The following is a 24,933-nucleotide window of genomic DNA, read 5'->3' on the forward strand; positions in this document are numbered from 1 at the left end:
CTGTTCTGCAGTGGGAGAGCATGAGTTACACAATGAAATCTGACATATCAATAAAGGTATACCTGATAAATATAGTTTGTTTATGATCTTTAAGAAAAGATACTCAGACATCTGATAAACAATCTGATAGGTGACAGGTCACTAAGAGTAAAAACACAGAAGCCAGAGAAATTTAGATAAATTATGCATTCAATCCTGCATCCCAATTCCAAAAATTTCAATTCTGTTTATGCTATAAATTCCCTTTCCTTTCTTAATGTTTATTAATTTTGAGATGGGAGAGAGGGTACACATGTGAGTGTGGGAGAAGGGGAGAGAGACAGAGAGAATCCCAAGCAAGCTCTGCACTGTCAGTGCAGAGCCGGACACGGAGATTGATCTCATGAACCATGAGATCATGACCTGAGCCAAAACCAAGAGTCGGATGCTGACCTGACTGAGGCAGCCAGGCGCCCCTAAATTCCTTTCCTTTCCCTAGGCCCAGATTACTGGGAATTGAACCTGTGCAAATGTGAATACACACCACAGAGCCTGCTTTCTTACTCCCTTTGCTCTTAACTAATTTATCAATTCAACAAATAAGTAGAGAGCACCCACTCTCCCCTTATCCCTGACCTACTTCCCACATTTGAGACCTCAAGGGAATAATGACGAGAATTACAGGTGGCAGTTTGGGCTGAGGAGATAGAAGAGAAAACATATCCACTCTGGACAGATTTGCAGAAACTTCTCTCTCCCTCCATCTCAGGTCCTGGAAGCAGAGATCAGTAATAAATCAGGAGGATCAATTACATGTCTAGTTCAGCCGCTATCACGATGGGTAATGTCACAAGACTTCTCTCCATTTCACTGCCTTTATATGAAGACAAAACTGGTATTATTCCTTTCCTGTTCCCTTTCATCTCTCTTGTCCAACTACCTACCAGATCTGTCACACAGATAAATGGGACATTGCTGGTCACATGTCTCTGGGAAAAAGCAAAACCAAACTATAAATGAAAAACATTTTTCTTCAACAGAGCTTTTATGTTTACCCCACATGGGTCAGCTCAGGAGGAAGGGCGTGCAACTGTCTTGAGAGTATTAGAGAACTCTGTCACCCACATTTGCACAGCTGCCTGTTCTATTTATAGATGTTCACCAGAATGCATATATGCTTCTTTGTCTGATACCTCACTCTATGTCACATCCATGTATGATCTTATCATCTCCTGTAAAGTTCCTTCTTACCATCATCACCTTCATTTATATAACCCAGAATGGAAGAGTACTTACAATGTGCCAGGCACTCATTGTTCTAGACACTGAGGATACAAAAGTGAATGAGACAAAATTTCATGTGCTTTTGAATCTCTTACATCCTAATAGACACACACAATGAACACATACACACACACACACACACACACACACACACATATAGACATGCAGTGTCAGGAGGGTAGTAAGACTGAAAGAAAACAAAGCAGGCCAAGAAGGTTGAAAGAGATGGGGAAGGAACACCGTTTCAGTAGTTTAACTTAGCAGTAAGGAAATGCCTCTCTGGAAAGTTGACATTTGAGCACAGACAGGTAAGAACTGAAGAAGAGAACCACCAATGTATCTAGATGACTAAGAGCCAAGGCAGGGGGACACCAATGACAAGGGCCTAAAGTGGGAACGTACAGAGCAAACTCAAGGAACATCAAGAAGAGTAGGAAGGAAGGTGAGCAGAGAGGCGGATAAAGACGAGATCACATGGACCTTATATGGCATGGCGAGGACTTTACCCTAAGTGTGAAGGATATAAACAAGGAAATAAGATAATCAGACCTACATTTTAAAAGGTTCTCTCTGACTGCTATCCAGAGAACAGAACAAGAGTGGAATCAAAGTGATCACTTGGGTAGCTACTAGCATGATCCAGAGGGTAGAAAATGGCAGCTGGGACTAAGACAGTAGTGACGAAGGTAGTGGGAGACAGTGAAATTGTGATAGGGGTTAAAAGCAAATCCAACAGGATTTTCTGTTAACTTGAATGAGGAATATGAAGAACGGAAAAGCTATGGTCAATTCCAAGATATGTGGCCTGGTCCAACTGAATGAATACGGGTTCCATCTGGTAAAAGAGTGAGCACTAAGGGAGAGGTGGGTGTGTGGGAAGTGGTGAAGGGAATTCACGGTTCAGTCTAGGGCATGCTTAATTGGAGATGCTAATACAGATCAGAGAGGCAATGCTGGGGAAGCAGATGGGCATACTGGTGTCAAATACAGAAAAATGACTGGGGCTGAAAATATGAATTTGGGAGTCATAAATGAACTTAGGGGTTATAAATTTTAGAGTCATTTTACAGAACTGGAAATCAATTGAAGAAATGTTTTTATTTAAGTTTATTTATTTATTTTGAAAGGGATGGGGGAGAAAGAGAGCGAGTGAGCATGCAGAGGAGGGGCAGAGAGAGAGAGGAAGAGAGAGAATCTCAAGCAGGCTCCACACTCTTAGTGCAGAACCGGATGTGGGGCTTGATCTCATAAACCATGAGATCATGACCTGAGCTGAAACCAAGAGCTGGATGCTCAACCAACTGAGCCACCCAGGCGCTCCAATCAAAGAAATGGTTATAAAAGGAGGATGTGGTCAATGGGATCAAATTATTTCTGAGAAGCTGAGTAAGACTGACCAAAAATTGACCATTGGATTTAGCCATCTGAAGGTTGGTGGGGACCTTGATCTGAATGGATTCAGTATATTAGTGGGATCAAAATCCTCAAAATTTAAAACAAAAATTTTTTTTAATGTTTTATTTTATATTTGAGAGAGAGCATGCATGCTTGAGTGAGGGAGGGGCAGAGAGATGGAGACAGAATCTGAAGCAGGCTCCAGGCTCCGAGCTGCAAGCTGTCAGCACAGAGCCTGTCACAGAGCTCAAACCCACTTGCTATGAGATTATGATCTGAGCTGAAGTTGGACACCCAACCGACTGAGCCACCCAGGTGCCCCCAAGTCCTCAAAGTTTTGAGTAGACATTTATTATTGAAGACCTGTTAAATCAGTCTTTACAGATGAATTATAAATTTCATGAATGTAAGAATGATGTCTGTTATACTCTCCATTTTTTGGCTCCATTGTTTGGTTCACTGCCTGGCACACAGTTAATGTTCCACAAAGGTTTGTGGGCTATCCCATTCTGTTCAGATTATTTTAAAGGAACTGGGAGGCATCTGGCTGGCTTGCATGCTGGTAGAGTATGCAACTCTTGATCTCAAGATTGTAAATTCAAGCCCCACGTTGGGTGTGAAGATTATTTAAAAATAAAATCTTACATATGTTTGCACGCATAGGAGGATTAGGAGGAACTTAACGGAGGACCGTGGGGGAGAAGAAGGGGAAAAATAGTGGGGGAGAGGGAGGGAGGCAAACCATGAGAGACTCTTGAATGTGGAGAACAAACTGAGGGCTGATGGAGGTGGGCGGAAGGGAAGGGAGGTGATGGGACTGGAGGAGGGCATTTGTGGGGATGGGCACTGGGTGTTATATGGAAACCAATTTGACAATAAACTATTTAAAAAATAAAAAACAAAATCTTAAAAATAAAGAAATGGACTGGTAGAAATTCCATTGAGGTTGTACAGTGTTTATAGATTTATTGGCGATTATAATGAAATGGGGAAGGGTAATCTATAAAGTCATTGAAAGATCACTCTTTTATTTTGATAAACATTGACTTTTAAGCTTCAAATGGTGAATGCGTTTCAAGATTATACTATGAACAGGGGCGCCTGGGTGGCTCAGTTGGTTAAGCGTCCAACTTTGGCTTAGGTCATGATCTCACGGTTCGTGGGTTCGAGCCCCACATCAGGCTCTATGCTGACAGCTCAGAGCCTGGAGCCTGCTTCAGATTTGGTATCTCCCTCTCTCTCTGACCCTCCCCTGCTCACACTCTCTCTCTCTCTCTCTCTCTCTCTGAGAGAAATTAAAAAAAACCCACACAATTAAAACATTAAAAAAAAAAAAGATTATACTATGAACAAGAGAGGCCTGATATGTGGTAACCTGAGATTAAAAATGCATATTTTAACTATTACTTGATGTATTAAGTAAAAAAAATGAACCCTGAGAGAAGTCATGAGGGGCAAGCAGAATTTCTTTTTATTTTCCTTGTAGAGGAAAATAGAACATTTCTGTGTTCAGAGAGCCAGGCCTGTGTCTGTGAGCACATTTCCTGTACACACTTACTTAATTAGGCAACAGTATCGATTTTAGAACAGGTAAAATCTGAGATTGTCCATTTGTTCATATTAGCTCAGATCCTCCCTTTGACTAACTTCCTGGAAACAAATTAAATACCATAAAAAACTCTGCAATTTTTTTCTCAGATAACTAAGAAGCATTTGGTAAATTACCGCTTTAGTGCATAAAATCACTTTTACTATCCCCAAAGCTTTAACATAGCTTCCCAAAGTTACCTAATTTGCTCTGAGTAGCTCTGTGCCCAATTAAATTATGAGTAAAACTAGACGGGCCAACCAGATACAGTAAGTGACACATGCTTGAAACAAAATAGGGACGATTTGGAGAAATCACAAGACTCCTGCCATGTTAAAGAGCCTTTTGACAATGATGGTGGATAAAAATGGGCCTCTTGGAAAAAAGTATCCTTGAGGAGAAAAGAAGGAAAATGAAAATTTCCCAGAATTTCACATGCTATTAATATACAGTGCATTTACCAAGCAAAGTAGACCCAGGGAAATGGTTAGGGAAAGGAAGAACTAGATCAGCTGATTGAGTCACTGAGGTTGGTAATGATAATGGCAACTTGTGGCTTATATCAATGGGACTGAACTCCTCCAAGCCTTAACTGTCACCAACACTGCCGATCCTGAAAAATGCACTACCCTTGTCTGCTTGTACAACTCCCTCCTGCCTTTTACACAGAAGACAGAGAGGACAGTCACGTGGTCAGGGTCAAAGGCAGAAAAAGGATGGCTGGTTATTGGTTGTTCCTATGATCTTTTTGGACCCACACACCTGGAAGCTGACCTAACTTTTCCCTCTTAAATACTGGGTCTAAAAAACAGTTATATTTTACATGTTCTAGAGAACAGAATTAATTCTGGCTCTTTCTAAGTGCTTGATATAAGCTTTAGTTATTTAGAGTAAACTTAGAGGAGTATTCGTCCCATTTAAACTCTGCGGCTGAAAGTCTGTTCATTCTTCACTGCCTCTAACACCGGTGATTCTTCAGTGTAGTCCACAAGTATTGTTGGGCACCTATTTTGTGCCATTCTCGGGGCCAAACTCTGGGATTTTAAAAGTAAATCTGGTAAGTAGACACAAACGCGTAAAGCCATAGTGCCAATAGAGTATTACAGGTCCTCCGACGGAAAGAGGAAGCCAATTCTGTTGGTCATATACACTCAAGAGGCTTCCGAGAGGAATGTGTGGCTGAACCTCAAATGGGAGTAGGTGAGGAGCCATGGAGGGAGGAGGAAGAGCACAAGGTGCAAGTGTTAAGAGATGGAAACTGCCTAGTGACCTGAGGAACTATGAATAGCAAAGTATCGTAGGGCAGGGAGAGAACTACCAAGGCCAGGAGGCAGGGGTGAGGGAGGTTGGAGACAGAGCAAGACAAAAGGTAGCAGATGGTATAAACTCTCCTACAGAACTACTGGTAAGCAAGAAAATGTGCCTTCCTCTCTGAAACTTGAACAGATTTCATGGCTAAAACGGACATATACGGACACATTCAACTCAGTCAGTCTGCTCCCTGGAGTTCATAAAACAAAATAAATTTTTATTATCTTGAAATAACAAAGCTGATTTTTTTGTCCTCTGCTTTGTTCTTTAGCTGGCTGGGGCTCTTTACTCATTGGAGTGACCTAAATTTTTATTTCCAAAGGATCTGAGGCCTGCCCGTGTGTTCTTACAAGCATCGCCTACTGACTTCTAACACTGGCCAAGGAGTTACGAGGAGGTGTATCTGGGGAACATCTTTCTGCCTCTATTATGCTACAATCCCTCTCTTTCCCTTTACAGTCAGAATTAATCACCCAGCTTCCACTTGAACTTTTTTTTCTGTGTGCTAAAAAATGGCCACGTGAGAACTTCATTTTCCAATTCAGTGGAATCTTTAATGCATCCCTTGACTGAAGTTTGTTTCCCTGGGACTGAAAAACCCTCAGGCCAGTGCTCCTCTCAGGAAGGTAGGGGAGGAGACACATCGCTTAGAGTTCTGCTTTATGTTTTTTTTTTTTTAACAGTAACATTATTTTATTTTACTTTATTTGTTTTTGCATGATTAATTAATTAAATTTATTTTTTAAGTCATCTCTACACCCAGCGTGGGGATCAAACTCACAACCCCGAAATCAAGAATCACATGCTCCTCCGACTGAGCCAGAGTTCTAACCCTGGGAAGATGTTCCTTTCAATTGTCCTTCTAGGCCATCTCTAAGTGGGTGATCTGCAACAGTAATTGTGTTAATGTCGGTGATCACGTAAGAGCCATCCACGAAACCAGTCCTGAACACTTCCTTCTTCAGCAGGTCACAGGGGCTCCCCCACAACCCAGGCCAATACCTGTCAGCTGGAGGAAGCCCCTATCTCCTCCAGCTCCTAAAGTAGGAGGCAGTGTACTGTCACACCAAGACCATGCGCAGTGGGGAATCCCACCCTTAGAGGCGGGAGCCTCATGCCTGGACCGCCAAGGGGCAAGCTTCAAGCCCTCCTTCACTGAAAAATTGTAAAAACATTCATCTAAGTTTTCCGTACTGGGCGGCTCAGTCGGTTAAGTGTCTGACTTTGGTCCAGGTCATGATCTTGCGATTTGTGAGCCTCCATCAGGCTCTGTGCTGACAGCTCAGAGCCTGGAGCCTGCTTCAGATTCTGTGTCTCCCTCTCTCTCTGACCCTCTCCAACTCATGCTCTGTCTCTCTCTCTCAAAAATAAATAAACATTAAAAAAGTTTTCAGTACTTTATGATTTAAAAAAACTTAAATCTTTATTTCATCTGGAAGTTCGAGGTAGGGAACCAACTTTGTTGTTTTTCCAAATAACTAGCCAGATGTCTGAATAAACACATTTTCCCCCCACCACTTTATTATATAACCAAATCTCATTCATATTTGGATCTACTTCTGTGCTCAATATTTTGTCTTATTGATCATCTGTCTATTCCTGCAGCAGTATATTGGTAATAAATACTTCAGTTTAATTTTTTTCACGTTTATTTATTAGGAAACAGAGACAGTGCAAAGGGGCGGGCAGAGAGAAGGAGAGAGAGAATCTCAAGAAGGTTCCATGCTGCCAGTGCAGAGTCTGATGTGGAGCTTGAACTCACAAAACCTCGAGATCATGACCTGAGCCAAAAATAAGAATGAGATGCTTAACTGACTGAGCCATCCAGGCGCCTAACACTGCAGCTTAAATAACTGCCCGGGTCTTCCATAATATCCTTTTGTATTCACATCTTCCTTGCAGATTTTTTATTCTTCCAAACTTTAAAATTGTTTTGCCGAGTTCCAAAAGATTTCCACTAGAATTGTTATTGGGCTATAATAAATATATAGATTGGTTTTAGGATAAGTGACATCTTTACAATGTGTGTCTTCCAAGCCAAGAACATGACACATCTTTTTATTTAGGTAAGTGTTCTTTCTCACTGGACAACTGATTCTTAGTTGTGAACTTAGTTGTGAACTTAGATATGAACTAGTTTCTTCTAAAGAGATTAGGTTTTTACTATTGTTGTTTGATTTTGTTTTTGTTACCAATCCTGCTGTAAGAAGCAAGCTCAACAAAAACATAATCCTTTCATTTGGGACATCAAGTACTCTTGACAGTTAGCATAAACACATGGGTGTATTGTTGAAAATTGTGTTGTGATGATTGGCTATCCAGGTTTCCAGATGCGATTTTTTTAAACTGAATATAGAAGGATAGCCAGTTGAAAACACTGATTGGAAAATTCAAAGCATCCATAAACTACCAATGTGTATTTCTGCTGTTCGCCTATGAAGGATTTATTGTTATTGAAAAGCTGTGTCATTATTCCAGAGCAGGAATGAAGGCGATATGTTATCTTGGGCACATATTTGTGGCACATCTGAGAATTGTTTGCAGAAATGCATTGGGTAGAAGCCACATCTCTTGGTCCAAAACCCATTCTAATATTGACAAGACAATAAAGAAGAATGGTCCATGCCAAGTTATCTAACAGAGCTTGCCAAGGAAGTCGTCATGACGGCGTTCCTTTTCCACTGGGTACTCAATGCCTAACACAATGTCTGGTATATAGTTGGTGCCTAACTATTTACCGAAGGAATGAATGGAGTCTCTGGCAAGGATTTATAGATATGATTTTTAATGTAAAAACTTGAAGAGTGGCATTTGCTGCCAGTCTGGCTGACTACCACGCAGACCCAGGAACTTCTGGATTGGTTGCTGAGACTGTTGAGCCCTCCTGCCTGTGCGCCATTTGATCCTCTCCAGGGCCTGCCTATGATGCTTGGTCAATTCATCCCTGTCAACCTTCCCTTCCAGTAGTGGGGATGCCCAAAGAGCTGGCTTCTGTCTTCCTTCCCACCCAAGCTTCTGTTGCCAAAGATCCTTTGTGCCTCATCCCAGGCAAGTCACAAGGCTTGAACAACCACACTGGCAGCAGTTGGCACTAGAATCACAGAGTGCCATGTTCCAGTGTGAGTCTCAGAACAACACATTAATGACAGACTTTGCCTGTTCTCCTCCACATGATGAGTAGAGTGATGGGCTAAAAATGAGTCAATTATAGCCAGAATGAGGCAGTAAGTATAATTTTTACCCACAGTTGCAGATAGGAGTTATGATGAATGATGTCAGGTCACAGAGAATGTGGAGTGAAAGTGAAGCACATCCGCCCAGGTAATCAAAGCCAGGAGACTCTGCCAATTGGTATTAGGAGCTGGAAGAGAATGCCCAGAGATGGGAGAACAGAGAATACTGAAGGAAATTTTTTTTTTTAATGTTTTATTTATTTCTAGGAGAGAGAGAGAGAGAGAGAGAGAGACAGCATGAGCAGAGGAGGGTCAGAGAGAGAGGGAGTCACAGACTGAAACAGGCTCCAGGCTCTGAGCTGGCAGTCAGCACAGAGCCCGACGTGGGGCTCGAACCCACAAACCGTGAGATCATGACCTAAGTGAAAGTCGGACGCTTAACCGACTAAGCCACCCAGGCGCCCATGAAGGAAATTTCCAAGACAGCTGCAGTCGAAAGCTGAGCTTCTGCGTACTCTCAGGGTACAAGGCAGTCTGAACTTATTTAAACGTCATAGGATGGAGCAGATATAACAAAGAATGATCATTAAAAATGCAGGTATAGGGGCACCTGGGTGGCTCAGTCAGTTAAGTGTCCGACTTCGGCTCAGGTCATGATCTCACAGTTCATTGGTTCAAGCCCCGTGTCAGGCTCTGTGCTGACAGCTCAGAGCCTGGAGCCTGTTTCAGATTCTGTATCTCCCCCTTTCTCTGACCCTCCCCTGCTCATGCGCTCTCTCTCTCTCTCTCTCTCTCTCAGAAATAAATAAAACATAAAAAAAATTTTAACGCAGGTATAAGTGTCAGGAAGTTATTGCATCTAAGTGCGAAGCATTAAAAAAGTAGGAGAATCAGAATGTGAACAGAGGGGCCAGGAACAGATTCTAAGGTCACTTCAGAAGCAGAATTACTAGGGATGGTGGGTGCACAGCCATACGTCGTGACTTCTAGAGGTATTCACTGAGCCAGAGAGAATGCACAAACAGAAAAAACTCACGTGGAAGAACATGGTCCATAAACACCAACAAGCATTGTGGAAACGTGGATAGTGCAATAATCACTTTCATAGGTCTTTTAAAAAGTGACCATTTAGAACACATCATCATTATTCCCCATGACAATCTTGTAATAGTGGCATCTGTTAAAATTGCTTCCATTTTATTGGTTTAAAATTTTTTCTTAATGTTTATTTGCTTATTTTGAGAGGGGAGAGGGGCAGAGAGACAGGGAGGGAGAGAAGAAGAGAGGGTGAGAGAGAATCCCAAGCAGGCTCTCTGCTGTCACTGCAGAGCCCAATGTGGGGCTCAAACTCACAAACTATGAGACCATGACCTGAGTTGAAATCAAGAGCCAGATGCGTAACCTAAGGAGTCACCCAGGCGTCGCCTAACAGTTTGCAGAGTGTGGCTCAGCCAGGTTTGCAAAGCAGCTCGGAGGCGTAAGAATGTAGGTTTATTGGACTCCACTCATATTTGCAATTCAACTCTCACAGTCCTAAGGTCCAACTCTGACTTACACACACAAACACAGACACAGATACACACACACACACACACACACACACAATCTCCAAAATTTTAAGTGTGAGGTCTGAGACTAAAATTAAAGTGATATTTCTATTATCAGTACTTCCAGACATAGATAAGTAGAGAAATATATTAAAAATGTATAAATATTGTTATGCTTTTGGACCTAGGATGGTGGTCTCACTGTGACACCTTTTCCAGAACCTCTCGAGTGACAAGACCACCGGTTTTTCCCTCTCCTCCTTCTTCCTCCCCACTTTTCCCAGCAAACGTTCATGGAGTGCTAATGATGTGCTAGCTTGCACCGGGCTCTGAGAGCTACAAAAATAAAGAAAACGGGGACCGAATGTGTAGGGTGGGGGTAGTCAAATTTGCAGGGGCCCCTCAGAGACACCTCTAGGGTGCTTGGGGAGGATCTGGGTGCTGAAAAGCCAGCACCTGGACAGCAGGCTGAAGAAGGATGAGGGCCTTCCCCATCCTGGCCGGGGACGCCAGAGACTGGGGTGTGCGGGGGAGAGAGTGAAGGCATGTGCCTCCTCACGGGACACAGGGTCAGGGGCAGTGAGGAGGGATAAGAGTACAATAGAGGGTTGTGTGACACAGATGGGCAGCCACCCCCCACCCCACCTCCTCTCCAGCACATGAGGGCTGTGAACTTGAAAGAATCAAGTGACTCCCTTTGGCAGGCCAAAAGAGATGCATCCGTTTGAAGGCTGTATCATCTGAAATTGGCCAAAAGAGCCATCCTACTTAGGACGAAAACCTCTCACTGGGTGTGGAAAAGCCGTGCACTGGGTGGTGGGGTCACAGGGTCATCCTTCACGTGAGGCTAACGAAGCGTAGGCTAGACAGGCCGTGCAGCGAAGGGAAAGACAGAGCTGGAGGACTGGGATTTCCGTTTCGTCTCCACCACTTATTAGCTGAGCAAACAAGCTGTGAGCTCTAGTTTCTTCACCTGCAAAAAATGCCCGGTGATGGGGGTGCCTGGGCGGCTCAGTCAATTACATGTCTGACTCCAGCTCAGGTCATGATCTCACGGTTGGTGAGTTCAAGCCCTACGTTGGGCTCCACACTGACAGTGCAGAGCCTGCTTGGGATTCTCTCTGCCTCTCTCTCTGTCAAATAAGTAAAAATAAAACTTTAAAGAAATTTTTAAAAATCTCCAGTGATGAGTGGTCTCATTTATTGAATTATGTGAATTTTTAATCTTCATGGCAACCCTAAGAATTATCACTACTCTCATAATATAAATGAGGAAACTGAGGCTTATGGATTTTGAAAAAGAACATTTTCAAAATTTACGTAAAATTTACATATCTTGTAAATGGCAGAACTGGAATTCAAACTCATGTCTTGATTTAAAACCCTGTGATATTTGGTAAAGGAAATAGTCAATAAAACTAATAGGCAACTGATGGAATGGGAAAAGATAGTTGCAAATGACCTATCAGATAAAGGGCTAGTATCCAAAATCTATAAGGAACTCACCAAACTCCACACCCGAAAAACAAATGATCCAGTGAAGAAATGCGTGGAGACATGAATAGACACTTCTCCAAAGAGGACATCCAGATGGCCAACAGACACATGAAACGATCCTCAGCGTCCCTCCTCATCAGGGAAATGCAGATCAAAAACACACTGAAACATCACCTCACTCCAGTCAGAGTGGCTAAAATGAGCAAATCAGGAGACTCTAGATGCTGGCATGGATGTGGAGAAACGGGCACCCTCCTACACTGTTGGTGGGAATGTAAACTGGTGCAGCCCCTCTGGAAAACAGTGTGGAGGTTCCTCAAAAAATTAACACTAGAACTCCCCTATGAGCCAGCAGTAGCACTGCTAGGAATTTACCCAAGAGACACAGGAGTGCTGATGCACAGGGGCACATGGACCCCAATGTTCATAGCAGCGCTCTCAACAATAGCCAAAACATACAAAGAGCCTAAGTGTCCATCCACTGACGAATGGATCAAGAAGATGTGGTTTATCTATACGATGGGATACTCCATGGCAATGAGAAAGAATGAAATCTGGCCATGTGTAGCAACATGGATGGAACTTGAGGGTGTTATGCTGAGTGAAATAAGTCAGGCAGAGAAGGACAGATACCATATGCATGTATAGGTGGATTAGGAGAAAGTTAACAGAGGACCATGAGGGAGCAGAAGGGGAAATAGTGGGGGAGAGGGAGGTGGCAAACATGAGAGACTCTTGAATGCTGAGACAAACTGAGGACTGATGGGGGTGGGGGGTGATGGGCATGGAGGAGGGCACTTGTGGGGATGAGCACTGGGTGTTATATGGAAACCAACTTGACAACAAACTATTTCAGGGGGAAAAAAAACGCCTCTGATCTTAACCACTGACATCCTCTGCCTCTTTTCCATGGGTTTGTGTGAAGGACTAAATGATGTCAAGTTTTCCTGGAATGTTGGTAATTAATTTGGCTATTAAATGCCTAACTGTTCTGGTACTTTCAATCTTAGTGTTTGAGTAGAGATTTGAATCTGTGTATTGATATCATTTTTCAAGCATAATAATTATTATTATTTTTAAAATTTATTTTTAGGAGAGAGAGAGAGACAGCATGAGCAGGGGAGGGTCAGAGAAAGAGGGAGACACAGAATTGGAAACAGGCTCCAGGCTCTGAGCTGGCTGTCAGCACAGAGCCCGACGCGGGGCTCGAGCCCACGAACCGTGAGATCATGACCTAAGCGAAAGTCGGACGCTTAACTGACTAAGCCACCCAGGGGCCCCAAGCATAATTATTTTTTAAATGTTTTCCCTTCATCTTTATGTTTTCTGTCGTTCAGTTTGCTTTGTCACATACTTGCTTTTTGAGGAAAGGAACATCTTTTGAACATCACAAATGGTTAGAAATGATAAGCATACCCTTGTCAGGCCAGTGTAGAACTTTGACTGTAATTATTCGTAAATGGCCGTGGGAAAGGGCAGTGGACTAGATTCTGGGAACCAGGTTTTAACCCAAGGCCTGGGGTCACTGTCCTGTGTTTATCTTAGGCTAGCTGTGCTCTTTGGCTACTATTGCTTCATGTTTAAAACCAGGGGATAATACAGGAGGCACTGGCAGTCTCTTGCAGCACGAAGAGCCTACGATTCTTTGTTATTTAAGAAGAGGACGTAGTCCATGGGGTGCCTGCATAGCTCAGTCTGTTAAACATCTAACTTCAGCTCTTTATTTAACATAAATCTCTCAGACAGAAGAGTGCAAACTGACACGGGATACCAAATGAGAAGAGTGAATAAAAAAGTCAGCTGCCATAGGGTCCAGCACCTCCCCTCTGGGTTCACATCCAAAGGGAATAAAAGTAGGGGCGCCTGGGTGGCTCAGTTGGTTAAGTGTCTGACTTCGGCTCAGGTCATGATCTCACGGTTCGTGGGTTCAAGGCCCGTGTGGGTTCTGTGCTGACAGCCAGCTCAGAGCCTGGAGCCTGCTTTGGATTCTGTGTCTCCCTCTCTCTCTGCTCCTCTCCCGCTTGCAGACTGCCTCTCTCTCTGTCTCAAGAATAAACATGAAAAAAAAAATCTTTAAAGAAGAGGACATAGTGCAGAAAAATATAATTTTAAATGAAATTCTATTGTTGAGAGTATTAATAATATATGAAGGGGCTCTAAGCAAGTAACACATGACAAAATGAAACTGTGAATTAAAGAAGTTTGACTGGATAATTTCTAACTTCTTTCCAGTTTTGATGTTGTATCATTCAAATGATACTACATTGTAATCTCAGTGCACTCAGTAGTATTTCAAAGGATTTGCCTTTAACTCATCCTTTCTGATGCTCACAGAGACAGTCTGAAGGAGCGTGGAGAGTGGTTTTATCTGCTGTCTACGGATGAAGGAGCTAAAGATGAAGTGGTGGCCAGCTCTCCACAGTAGCTGGGGACACAGCTGGGGAAGACCGACTTTCTGCCCCATGCTCTGTCCACTATGCCACCTTGTTCTCTGGCTCAGTGAGTAAATACTAACTGTTAGAGAACGTCGCTTAATATAAACTGCATCTTATTCTAGTCTGACAGAGGAGTAATCCTCAGTGATAAATTCCTTTTTGGAAAGTTCAAAGTATTTAGTTTATCAAGTTTTGAGCCGACTTTAGGATCGACAAGGTTAGGACACATGACACTTGCAACTTTTTCCCAATTCAAAATGAGAAAAGCTAGATAGTGGGTTTTACCTTTTCTTTTCAACCTAAAGAAGCCAAGTAGATAATGTGTTAGGCTCTTTTTTAAAACTTTTTTTTTATTTATTTTTTTACTTAGTTTTAGGGACTAAGAGAAACCGTGCAAGCTGGGGTGAGGGACAGAGGAAGAGAGAAAGAATCCTAACGTGGTGCTTGATGTGGGGATTCACAAGGGGATCCATCCCACAACCCTGGGACCATGACCTGGGCTGAAATCAAGAGTCATATACCCTACCGACTGAGTCACCCAGGTGCCCTGTTAAGCTGTCTTTGACCTAAGACACTTCATGAGCCTTTGAAAACATTTAGCAACTATGACTAAGCAAGTTCTCTTTCAATTACATAGGCTTAAGCATTATTGCTTAAGATTTATTAATTTTCTTTAATATTTCTTTATTTTGAGGGAGCACGTGCAAGCAGGAGAGGGGCAGAGAGAATCCCAAGCGGGCTCCATGCTGTCAGCACAGAGCCTGACTAGGGGCTTGATCTCACAAACCATGAGATCAGGAACTGAGCTGAAATCAAGAGTTGGATGCTTAACCCATTAAGCCATTAAGCCACTCAGGTGCCCCTGGAAAAGATTCATTTAGCTCCTTTCCACTCTTCAGAAAAAAAAAAATTAATGTACTTAATATTGTTGTAGTTTACTGTTATTTTATAGCACGTAAACTGCTATCAATACATAAGAGTATAAAATGAACATGATCTCTATACCATCCATGCCCAGGCTGACAATCCCAACACAAGCACTGTTAACAGCTACTCCTGTTACATCATGTAGCAATTACTACTATAGTCAAAAATAATATTCTTATAGCTCTGTTTCTCAATTCATCAGCTTTGGAAAGTGTCAACTGACTTCCATCTATGAAACTTCTCTATCTCCTAATGTGTGTTAGCTCCGTTACTTGTAGTTCAGTTCAGTAGTATTTCTAATTTTCTGAAAACCATATTTATTTATTTATTTATTTATTTATTTCTAGGAGAGAGAGAGAGAGAGACAGCGTGAACAGGGGAGGGTCAGAGAGAGAGAGGGAGTCACAGACTGAAACAGGCTCCAGGCTCTGATCTGGCAGTCACCACAGAGCCTGACGCGGGGCCCAAACCCACGAACCGCGAGATCATGACCTAAGCGAAAGTCGGATGCTTAACCAACTAAGCCACCCAGGCGCCCCTGAAAACCATATTTTAAAATACTCTTTGTAGCTTTATATAATACCTAAACTTCTACATCTGGATGTTTTTATTTAGATAAGACACTCTTGATTCCCAGTTATGTGAGAGCCTCTACTTCTTAGTTTTTCTTTTATGGATAGATTTATACATATACATCTCTCCATATATACACGGTCATAGTTTACTGTATTTATATTCAGCTCTGCAGTTATAAGTAAGTCTTCTGAAGATGAAAAGAGCTAGTCCACATAAAGCACTCAGCACAGTGCCAGGCACAGAGGTCCTCTGTTATGGCCAGCTGTTATTAACAACTTAGTACTGCAGATGAACCTCCATTGAGAAGGAAACATAATGTTATTTCATTGAAATTCTGTGGCTTAACTGAGATTCTTCTAAACTTGAAGAGTTAATGGAGTCTTCCTTCCTCCCTTCCTCCTTTCCTGGCTTCCTTCACTTCCTTAGAGTCAGACTCAGATAGGACAGCTTCTTGTCTTTCTTGGACTACAATCTGTTGGGCTACCCCCTGGAGCTTTGGTTTGGTTTTGTATGGGAAGTAGGCTTTCTAAGTCTTGAGTATCAAAAAATGGTCTTTGTTTAGTCCTCAAATGTGATTAGCAGTTTGGCCAAGTTTAGAATTCTAAGATCTGTTTTTCCCCCTCAGGACCTTGGAATACATTCTGCTAGCGATCCACCAGGACAGGGCTTTGGTCTGTTTGGCTCATCAATCTACAACAAGGGACTAGAACAGTTTCGAGCACACAGTAGACACTCAATATTATTAGTTTTATGAATGGTCCTCTAGTGACTAGTATTGCTGAAAAGAAATTGTAATGACAGTCTGATCATTGCTCCCTTTATTTCCCCCTCTCTGAAAGCATTTAGGATTTTCCTCTTGTTCCTAGAATTCTACAGTTTCACTAGAGTCCAGATGTACTTTTTTTTTTTTTTTTTTGCTTTCCTTGCTCTGTAATTGGTGGGTTTTGTCAAGCAAAAACCTCCTTAGTGTAAGGAAATTTATTTCATCATTTTCTTGACTATTTCTTTTTCTCCATGGTCCCCCATACCTTCTAGAATCACCTTTAGAGAAGTATGAGATTTCTTCGAGCTACCTTCCATACGTCTTAATTTTTTCTCATATTTTATGTCATTTTACGTCCTTTATCTTCCAGGTAACCAACTCGATCTATTATATTTACATGATTATTTAGCAATTCCATTAAATATTTTTATTTTTACTTTCCAAGAACTCTTTCATGTTGTCTGACTTATTTTTCATCACAAACTATAGTTGTCTTAAAAGTATGCAGGTTATAAATCCCTCTGAGATGAATTTGCATTTTTATTGCTCTGACTGAAATGGTTTTAGATATTAATTGTATTAATTGGCTAATACGGGTGCTAATGATATGAGCGCTCTGGGTGTGCATTCATTAGGAGTTGTTGTTTTTACTACTCTCACTGCTTGGACTGTCTTTTTTCTTCAGCTTCAGTTATTTATTTTTCTAAGGCTTTCCCTTTTTGTATTGTTTGTTCTCACAAGTCTGAGGCTCCCAGCTGTCCTTTTATAGGACGAATAAAGAACTACAGCAACACCTTAATTGAGTATCTGGTGGCTTGTGTGGGCTTCCTCTTCGGCAGTTTTTACGTTGGTGCCTGAGCTTTTGCACTGGAGTGGAAGGGTGCCAGCGGTGGCTGGAGAAGCAGGTGGAGTCTTGGGCGGAAAGTCTTCCCCGCGGAGTTCCCCAAGGGACGCACAAACAAGTGGAGCAGGAACCTGGAGGTGCCTCTGGAGTCTGGTTTCCAGTCTGAGTTTATCATAGACATTCAGAATTTCTTCAGTATCTTCTCTTAGGCCGCAAAATGCTCACCAAGAATGCTGAGCTGCTAGCTGGCTTTCTAGAAGGGGGTCATGCTGGCTTTTCACCTGAGGGCAAACGTCTCCGGGGCTAAGCTCTGTTTACACACTCAGGAGGGAAGGGGCCCAGCTGTCTCTAGGCCCTGCGTCCAGCTCTTTAATGAGGCCCCTGGAGGTGGCCTCACAGTCCATCATCACACTGATGACTGAGTGTGAGCTCCCTTGGAGGAGGGAGGGCACCTTGGGAAGACACATGCTCATTTCTCATGCCCTGGCCTACAGTTTTCTCTGCACCTTCTCTTTCAGAGATGTCTCAGCACATCTGGCCTGATGCTGATGCTTTTTCTCATTTTCTATCTCTGTTCTCGCATTCTCTCCAGAGGATCTTTTCTGTCACTTTGATGGGAATGTGGGAGACAGGAGAGGCAAATGTATGTGCTTAATCTATCACTGTGTGTGTACACACACAGACACATCACACACATGCTTTTGAAAAGATACAGTGACACATCCAGTTAATTCTTTGGGGGAAAAAGTAGTCGTATAAACTAACAGAATCAATCTCTCAAGTCTTTAGATGGTTCCAGTGCTTTGCTCAGTGTATGCTTATTTGGAAAACTGAATACTGAAAAATGTGTCAGGAATTAGTTATGAAGTCTGAAAATAAAAAAAGCTTTAAAGTGACATTTTAGAATATTTTTCATAATTATTTGTACCTCAAACGAATGTCTGGTCACTGTAGCTTTTCCAGTTCCCTCACCCCTGGGTGGAGGCTGGAGCCCCCCAACGCACAGTAAACACGTGGCCACTGGCCGAGGCACTGTTACAGACATCGTTCTGAAAGGAGGGCTGTTCAGCTCTCAGATCCTCTGGGCATGTCAATGTCCCCTGCACTTTCCTGACTCCAGTTCCTGTCTGGGTGGTTTAGCGTCCAATTCTTGATTTTGGGCTCAGTGCTAAGCATGGAGCCTGCTTAAGATTCTTTCTCTGCCTCTCCCTTGCTCATGCTCTCTCTCTCAAAAAAAAAAAAAAAAAAAAGAAAAAAAAAGAAAAAGAAAGAAAGAAAAGGAAAACAGAAGAAATGTACTAAAAAAAAAAAAACCACCCAAAACTGAACCCAAACTCTGAAATGAGCAATATGGTCAAATCTGGCCTCCGCAGTGCCCTAACTCTGCCCTCTGCGCAAATGACTTAAAACTTTCTAAGCCTTACTTTCTGTTTATTTCTTTTTTTTTTTTAAATATTTTTATTTATTTCTAGGAGAGAGAGAGAGAGAGAGACACACACAGGGAAGGGAGAGTCAGAGAGAGAGGGAGACACAGACTCTGAAATAGGCTCCAGGCTCTGAGCTGGCAGTCAGCTGGCAGTCGAACCCACGAACCGCGAGATCATGACCTAAGCGAAAGTCGGACGGTTAACCGACTAAGCCACCCAGGCGCCCCTCTAAGCCTTACTTTCTGAACTTGAAAATGATCGTAATAATAGTACGTACACCTACACAGGCTGAGAGTTAAAGTAATGGAAAAATTCCCTTAGCACAGCTCTGAGCACATAGTAAGGGCTCCATTAGACGTCAGCGATTAACATTCACAAGTAATTCACAACTACATTACAGAACAGTTCTGGAAGAGACCATCGACCCCTTCTTGTGAAGATATTGATAAAATATAGGAAAATATGTATTTCCTTCTTCCATCTGGCTGATCTTTTGGCACATGCTTTTAAAATCACATTATAATATAAATAACACAAATTTTACCATTTTTAAGGGCACAGTTCAGTGGCATAAGTACAACCAGATCTTGCAGGACTGAATCTCTGCACCCATCGAACAACAACCCCCCACTTCCCCTGGCCCCAGTCCTTGCAAATACCATCTGCTCTCTGTCTCTGTGACTCGGATTGCTCTGGATACCTCCTAGACAGGGAATCCTACAATAATTGTCCTTTCGGGACAGGCTTATTTCACTTAGTAACATTTCCTCAATATTCAATGCAGCATGTGTGAACTTCAGTCCTTTTCCATCATATGCATAGACCACATTTTGCCTATTTGTTGATGAACACGGTCACTCCCCAGTGCTATGAACCTGATGTACGCTCTCCCCAAATCCCTGCTTTCATTCCCTTTTTAAGAAAATTTTTATGTCTTTATTTTGAGATACAGAGAGTGAGTGGGGGAGGGGCAGAGAGAGGGAGACCCAGAATCTGAAACAGGCTCCAGGCTCCAGGCTCCAAGCCAGCTGTCAGCTCAGAGCCCGATGTGGGGCTCAAACCCACGGACTGTGAGATCATGACCTGAGCCGAAGTCAGACGCTTAACTGACTGAGCCACCCAGGAGCCCCTACTTTCATTTCCTTTGGATGTGAACCGAGAGGGGAGGTGCTGGGCCCTATGGCAGCTGACTTTTTTATTCCCTTTTCTCATTTGGTATTCCTGTGTCAGTTTGCACTCTGGTGTCTGAGAGATTTATGTCAGATGCTAGATTTGTTTTTCTTTACATCACAAGTATGCCGATGCAGCTTCTCAAAGAGGGGAGTCAGAGTCTTTTTCTGAGCTGTACTCGGTGATGGCGGCAAGATCCGCTCGCCAGTCGCAAGGGCTCCTCTGGGCGTGAGGTGTCCTCTCTGAGGCTCTGATTAAGATGGGAGCAGCCTCTGTGAGCCACGAACAACAGCTCTGCAAGGACGGCTCCTCAGCTACTCCACGAACTAGTAAGACTTTCACCTCTCCGTGAATTCACTGCCACTGACCAGTGCTACAAATGCTTTCTGAATATCTGAGGTGTGCCAGACATGATCTGGGCCACAAGGGTATGGGGTACATGAGGCGTGGGCCCCCAGTTCAGTGCGGAGTCTCCAGGCAGCCCCCCACAGCTCAAAGCGTAGTTAGAGCTTGCCTGCCTTTTATGAGGATGTGGGCAAGGTTGTCAGCGGCTGCTTCGGTGTGCTTCAGTGATGGTAGATCTGGGTTCGATAGGTTCTATGACAGGATAACATATGGGCCTTGTAATCCAAAATCAGGAATTCCAAATGGGACACAATATTTTGAAAGGTATCAGTGTAAGGGGGAGGAGGCTCTGAAGCATACGCTCTATTAGCTTCACACTAAGTCTGTTTCTGGATGTGGGGAGTATTAAAAAGATCCTTTGCCCCTCAATCTCTCCTTTGATTAGTCCTATTATGCTCTTCAAGTTTCTGTCATTATTTTCATTCCACAGTTAAAAAATTAGAGCTCTGTGACACCGGAAATCCTTGGGTGTCAGATAACTGTCTTCAGTTCTCCAGGGCCCAAGGAGGCTGATGGCAAGGAGCAGACCACAGAATAAACGTTTCTAAAAAATACCATGTTCACGGTAGAAAATTTGGGAAGGCACAAAAAGAAAAACAAAATCACCTAATTTACTGCTCCATTACCCAGAGATAAATCATTGTCAACATTTTGGTGAATTCTCTTCCCAGTCTGTTTTACATTCCCCTCAAACTGGTAACCTGCTTTTTGTTTCTATTTTCTTTTTGGAAACAGTACTCAGGAACATTTCCAGGTCATGCATTTTATAAATTTAATAAACATTTTATGAAGTTTTTTCCTACGAGAAGGAAAAATAGGACCTCCAAACTCTAGTGCTGAGCGGATCCTCAAGGCGTGGCAGACGGACTGTACCCCCTGAAATGCGGATGCTGCCACCTAAAGGAAAAATGCTAACAGTACTGAAATGACATTCTAAGACGATGTTTGAGGAGTTAAGCTGAGATACAAAGTGGACCAATTTTGTTCTGTTTTGTTTTTTTAAAGTTTCCTTCCTCTTGCCAGCTTGTTTTTTCTCCCTCCCTTTAGAAAAGTATTTGGCAATCCCATCAAAATAACAGCAGTATTCTTCACAAAGCTAGAATAAACAATTCTAAAATTTGTATGGAAACATAAAAGACCACTAATAGCTTAAACAATCCTGAAAAAGAAAACCAAAGCTGGAGGCATCACAATTCTGGACTTCAACAAAGCTGCAGTCATCCAGACAGTATGGTTCTGGCACAAAAACACTCACTCAGATCAATGGAACAGAATAGAGAACCCAGAAATGGACTCACAAATGTATGGCCAACTAAACTTTGACAAAGCAGGAAAGAATATCCAGTGGAAAAAAGACAGTCTCTTCAGCAAATGGTGCTGGGAGAAATGGACAGTGAGATGCAGAAAAATGAACCTGGACCACTTTCTTACACCATACACAAAAATAAACTCAAAATGAATGAAAGACTTAAACAAGATACGAAGCCATCAAAATCCTAAAGGAGAAAACAGGCCACAACCTCTTTGACCTCAGCTGCAGCAACTTCTTACTTAACACATCCCCAGAGGCAAGGGAAACAGAAGCAAAAATGAACTATTGGGACCTCACCAAGATAAAAAGCTTCTGCACAGTGAAGGAAACAATCAATAAAACTAAAAAGCCACTGATGGAATGGGAGAAGAGAGCTGCAAATGACATATCAGTTAAGGGTTACTATCCAAAATCTATAAAGAATCTATCAAACTCAACATCCAAAAAACAAACAACCCAGTGAAGAAATGGGCAAAAGACATGAACAGACACTTTTCCAAAGAAGACATCCAGATGGCTAACAGACACATGAAAAGATGTTCAACATCAGTCAACATTAGGGAAATACAAATCAAAATCACAATGGGATACCACCTCACATCTGTCAGAATGGCTGAAATTAAACTCAGGCAACAACAGATGTTGGTGAGCTTGTGGAGAAACATTTTTATGCTACTGGTGGGAATGCAAATTGGCATAGGCACTCTGGAAAACACTGTAGAGGTTCCTCAAAAAATCAAAAATAGAATTACCCTATGATCCAGCAATTGCACTACTAGGGGTTTAGCCAAAAGGTACAGGAGTGCTGTTTCAAAGGGGCACATGCACCCCAGTGGTGCTGACAACAGCCAAAGTATGGAAAGAGCCCAAACGTCCACTGATGGATGAATGGATAAAGAAGATGTGGTATATATACACAATGGAGTCTTGCTAGGCAATTAAAAAGAACGAAATCTTCCCATTTACAACAATGTGGATAGAACTAGAGTGTATTACATTGGACCAGATGGATCTGACGGATATATTTAGAACTTTACATCCTGAGGCCAGGGAATTTACTTTCTTCTCAAGTGCGCATGGCACATTCTCCAAGATAGATCCCATACTGGGACATAAAGCAGCCCTCAATAAATATAAAAGAATAGAGATCATACCATGCACACTGTCAGACCACAATGCTTTGAAACTTGAAATCAATTACAGGAAGAAGTCTGGAAAACCTCCAAAAACATGGAGGTTAAAGAACACCCTTCTAAAGAATGAATGGGCCAATCAGGCAATTAGAGATGAAATTAAAAAATATATGGAAACAAATGAAAATGAAAACACAACAATTCAAAATCTATGGGATGCGGCCAAGGCAGTCCTAAGAGGAAAGTACATTGCTCTCCAGGCCTATTTCAAGAGATTAGAAAAAGCGCAAGTCCAAAATCTAACAGCTCACCTAAAGGAGCTAGAGGCAGAGCAACAAGAACGCCCTAAACCCAGTAGAAGAAGAGAAATAGTAAAAATTAGAGCAGAAATAAACAACATAGAGACCAAAGAAACAATTGAACAGATCAATGAAACCAAGAGTTGGTTTTTTGAAAAAGTAAACAAAATTGACAAACCTCTAGCCAGGCTTATCAAAAAGAAAAGAGAGAGCACCCAAATAGACAAAATTATGAATGAAAATGGACTTATTACAACCAACCCCTCAGAAATACAAGCAATTATCAGGGAATACTATGAAAAATTATATGCCAACAAATTGGACAACTTAGAAGAAATGGACAAATTCCTAAACACACACTCACTACCAAAATTCACACGGGAAGAAATAGAAAACCTGAACAGACCCATAACGAGTGAAGAAATCGAATCAGTGATCAAAAATCTCCCAACAAATAAGAGCCCTGGACCTGATGGTTTCCCTGGGGAATTCTACCAGACATTTAAAACAGAATTAATCCCAATTCTTCTCAAGCTATTCCAAAAAATAGAAGTCGAAGGAAAACTCCCGGACTCATTTTATGAAGCCAGCATCACTCTGATTCCCAAGCCAGACAGAGATCCAACAAAAAAAGAGAACTATAGGCCAATATCCTTGATGAATACGGATGCAAAAATTCTCAACAAGATCCTTGCAAATCGAATCCAGCAGCATATCAAAAGAATCATCCACCAAGATCAAGTGGGATTCATTCCTGGGTTACAGGGCTGGTTCAACATTCGCAAATCAATCAATGTGATCCATCATATCAATAAAAGAAAAGATAAAAACCATATGATCCTGTCAATAGATGCAGAAAAAGCATTTGACAAAATACAGCATCCCTTCTTAATAAAGACTCTCGAGAAAGTTGGGATAGAAGGAACCTACTTAAACATCATCAAAGCCATCTATGAGAAGCCTTCAGCTAACATCATCCTCAACGGGGAAAAACTGAGAGCTTTCCCCCTGAGATCAGGAACACGACAGGGATGTCCACTCTCACCACTGTTGTTTAACATAGTGCTGGAAGTCCTAGCATCAGCCATCAGACAACAAAAGGAAATCAAAGGCATCAGAATTGGCAAAGAGGAAGTCAAACTTTCACTCTTCGCAGATGACATGATACTCTACATAGAAAACCCGACAGACTCCACCAGAAGCCTACTAGAACTGATCCAAGAATTCAGCCAAGTTGCAGGGTACAAAATCAACGTACAGAAATCGGTTGCATTTTTATACACCAATAATGAAGCAACAGAAAGAGAAATCAAGAAACTGATCCCATTCACAATTGCACAAAAAACCATAAAATACCTCGGAATAAACCTAACCAAGGATACAAGAGATCTGTATGATGAAAACTATAGAAAACTTATGAAGGAAATTGAAGAAGACACAAAGAAATGGAAAAACATTCCATGCTCATGGATAGGAAGAATAAATATAGTTAAGATGTCATTACTACCTAAAGCACTCTACACATTCAATGCAATTCCAATCAAAATTGCACCAGCATACTTCTCAAAACTAGAACAAACTATCCAAAAATTTGTATGGAACCACAAAAGACCCCGAATAGCCAAAGTAATACTGAAAAATAAAACCAAAACGGGAGGTATCACCATCCCAGACTTCAGCCTCTACTACAAAGCTGTCATCCTCAAGACAGTATGGTATTGGCACAAAAACAGACACATAGACCAATGGAACAGAATTGAGAACTCAGAAGTGGACCCAAAAGTATACAGCCAACTGATCTTTGACAAAGCAGGAAAGAATATCCAATGGAAAAAAGACAGCCTTTTTAACAGATGGTGTTGGGAGAA

At 42.1% G+C, this 24,933-nt stretch overlaps 1 long non-coding RNA gene across 4 annotated transcripts in view; it reads right to left on the reverse strand.

Moving 5' to 3' along the window:
- Positions 1-24,933, reverse strand: part of LOC120229866 — a 76,401-nt gene that overhangs the window by 27,904 nt on the left and 23,564 nt on the right. The window lies entirely within an intron of this gene.

Source organism: Hyaena hyaena, unplaced genomic scaffold, assembly GCF_003009895.1.
Source record: "Hyaena hyaena isolate Hyena2069 unplaced genomic scaffold, ASM300989v1 scaffold_36, whole genome shotgun sequence".
NCBI classification, from domain to species: Eukaryota; Metazoa; Chordata; class Mammalia; order Carnivora; family Hyaenidae; genus Hyaena; species Hyaena hyaena.